Genomic DNA, 3,537 nt, shown 5'->3' on the forward strand with positions numbered 1-3,537 from the left:
AAAACAGGCTTTTGCAACATGAAGAAAGGTGTGGAGACTGGACCCTCCGGATGGATGGAGACTCAAACACGGAGCCCCGCTGCTGAGCTTTTTGTTCCTCGCCCCATTCGCATGTCTTCCTCGGACAGAGGGGCTGTCTCTCTCACCGCCCCATTCCTCCACAATCCTCCTCACACGAAATAATAGCCTAACCGAGCGCGTCTCTGCGTTGCATTCAATCAGGTCCCGGTTCGTCCGCTGCTACACTGCTCTCACATTGTCTTTGTATTTGACTTTACCGACACCGACCCCCTGTCCAGGGGCGCATCTCCGGGCTGCTGCTGCTCTCTCCCCGCGGGCAGAGGACTGGACTCCGGGCTACGAGGTGGCCTGTGTCCGCACAGCAGCGAGTGTGTGTGTGTGTATGGACGTGTGTGTGTGAACGTGTGTGTATGTGAGTGTGTAGTCCACTTTGACCAACTCCGTGTAGCTGTTGCTCCACTGTGAGGGATGTGCGTCGGAATGGCAACACTGAGGAGACAAGAAGGGGGCTGGGGGCTCAGGCTCAGGTGAAGCCTGCACCGCCCACCTCAAGCTTCCGGTCAAGATTTTCAAATTAATAGCACACGAATTTCAGGCTTATAGCCTTGTAGAAGTCTATAATTGGGATTCATATGATTATTTATGTAGCGAGTTGTAACACACATACATATCATATTCTGTTTTTTTGTGTAGGCTAATTGGGCTATTGACTGCATGATAGGCATATTGTCCATCTCTATATCTATTCAGCTACCTGATGGGATCAACATGTTTTATCGTATTTTATCAAAACAGGAGGGCCTATAGGCTATTCTACATAGCCTGATCGTTATTTTATTCTTATAGGCTATAATAAAATAGATAACATGTAGGCTAAAGCAGCTGTTTTACCTCCGCAGAGTGTAATGGCCATTCTTCTTAATTCTTAATTAGTGCTTTGTATCATTTTGAATTATCGATGATTATGAAATTAAATATTTTTTGTGAACCCCATTGGAAATATGTTTAGTTATAAGTAGACAGGCCTATACTAACACACCTTTGCAAGGGATTCTGGCCCCCCTGAAAGAATACTAAAGTGGGCCCCTGACTTTTCCACTTTTTTTCTTAGACTACGTAGCCTATGTATTATAATTTTTAGTATTAGTCAGGTTCTTATGCAGAATAATTCAGTCATATAAAGATTAGACTACTGGAGGTTTTTGTGGGCCCTACTGGGCTCTGGGCCCCTAGAATTATCATCACCTTTCTCCCTACACTAGGCCCTGCTAACACACAATATTAAATAGCCTAGGCTATATGTTAAACATACAACCACCTTAATTGTGATTGTGTCACAACATAATTACCCTACACAGTTTGTGATTGTCATGGCTTCCCATTCAAGGGTTGTAATCATTGTGAAATGATACTTCTTGTAACTGTTTATCACAGAACAAGATGAGTCACACTAAGGACACAGCAGCTGTTTTGCCCTGTGAATGAAGATGACCTCATCCCCGTCAGTGACGTCACAGCAGCTGTTTTACATCACCAGTAAAAGTCTGTCATCACTGACTGGGGTGATCAGCTCGATTAGTAATTAGGTGATAATCAATTCTGAGAAAATACGTGTGACGCATTCACGCACACACACACACACAAAAAAACACACATTGCTTTTATTTTGAAGTCCCCACAACCAGACTACCGGCTTTCTCCTGGATGTTGGTGTTTGGTTTGACGCAGCTGGCGGGCAGGAGGAGGAGGAGGAGGTAGTGGCGGAGGAGGAGGAGAGGGTGAGGAGGTGGGAGGAGGACATGGAGAGAGGAGGGGGCGGCTGGTCGGTCGGTTGGTTGGTCGGTTGGTTGGTTGGCCGGCAGACTGAGGCAGAGCTTGTCCGTCCTGGCAGCAGGTAACACCGGCCTGGACTACGTGCACTCTCTCCGCCGCTGAGCACCGATCAATCCTGGCATTAAATGGACTGTGGTCGCATTGGCGGAGAACATCAATACGGGCTTTGATAAAAATTCATAGACAGCGCCTCCCGCGGGTTTACTGAGTGGCCTTTGAGGCTGATCCTGCATAATAATCAGAAGTGATTTAAGGTGAGCTCGCTGATTTTAACAAAGCAAACCCCACAGATTTTTACTTTGTCTTATGAGGTGAACAAAACCACCCGTTTGATCAATCTCACAAACAAAGTCTTATTGTGGACCTGCACTGGTACCACAGACAGCTCAATAGTCACAGCAAGAGTCCCACAGGAAACAACTGCTGGAACATACAGTAGGTGTTTTTTTCAGTGGGGAAGGTTTGTGAAAGACAGATACAGTTGACTACCCATCAAAGTGATATCTTAAGGGCGAAGCGGTGTCTCGACAGACTGCCTGCCCTCATTAGTTCATGCCATACTTTGACCTTTTGCAGTCTCTGTCCCACAGTCTCTCCTTTTAGGTCCCTTTCCATCAGACCCGCTCAGACCCTTTGTGCCTCCAGCTGAGACTGTGTGTGAGCTGGCTGGTGTAGTAGCTCAGCTCGGGGACAAGGCTCCCCTTCACACTGCTAATTCATCCGTCTGTGTGTCTCCACTCCCACTGCTTAAGCCTTCCCACCCCCCCCCCTCTTGCTTGCCCCGTCACCCACAACACCACCCCCATCCATCCCACACAGGAACACACACGTACACATGCAAAGCTCCCCCCCTCACTGACCCACCCCCCCCCAAAAAAAAGGCCCTCTGTGCTGCAAACTGAAGACGCCCCCCACCTCCCCCTCACCGCCTCCAAATCTTCACCCACACACACAAACACCCCTACTACTTCCAAGTAACTTCCCCATCACCTCCACCCCCCAAAAGTTTCTTTTGTCCCCGAGGCTTTGTGCACTAATTAACTACAGTTCAGTTCCCAGCAGGCTTGGGTCAGCCTCCACTACTGAAACCAGTGATGGACAGCTCTCTTTAACCAGCCCACATTCAAGCTGAGACAAAAAGGACCAAAAAACAGGGACAGACACTGTCCCTCGTTGGTACAGTCACCGTGCACGGGACATGCACAGTGCAGAAACCATCCCTGCTTGAGTGCGTGTGTGGCTCTCATTTGTTAAACATCCTTCAAAGCTTGCTTGTTTGTGTGTTTTTATGAGGCTCCTCAGAGACTAAGAGAGTGTTTAAGTAAGAAAAATTACAAACCTGCTCATGAATTCAGCTTCATAACATTCACTGAATTCCCACAGTATCTTAAAGTAGCCTACACAGTGCAGAGCCCAATTTCAACCCATTAATGGGTAAAAGAAAATCCAATAAAACTGCCATGTTCATTCTTCATCTTATTTTTGAAATATCCTGACAAGCCTGCTTTTGACTGATGGAGATTGCAGAGAGAGCCAAGCCTGTTATATTTACTTTCCCCCTGTGGAGGGGAAAAAAGAAGAGTGTGATTGTATCTTTGACTGAGAGGAGACTCCATGCAGTCAAGCGTTTCAAGTTCATCTTCACCTCAAGTGTTGTCCAGTGCAACCTTTCACCCTGCTCCG

The sequence above is a fragment of the Trachurus trachurus genome (assembly GCF_905171665.1).
Source record: "Trachurus trachurus genome assembly, chromosome: 17".
NCBI classification, from domain to species: domain Eukaryota; kingdom Metazoa; phylum Chordata; class Actinopteri; order Carangiformes; family Carangidae; genus Trachurus; species Trachurus trachurus.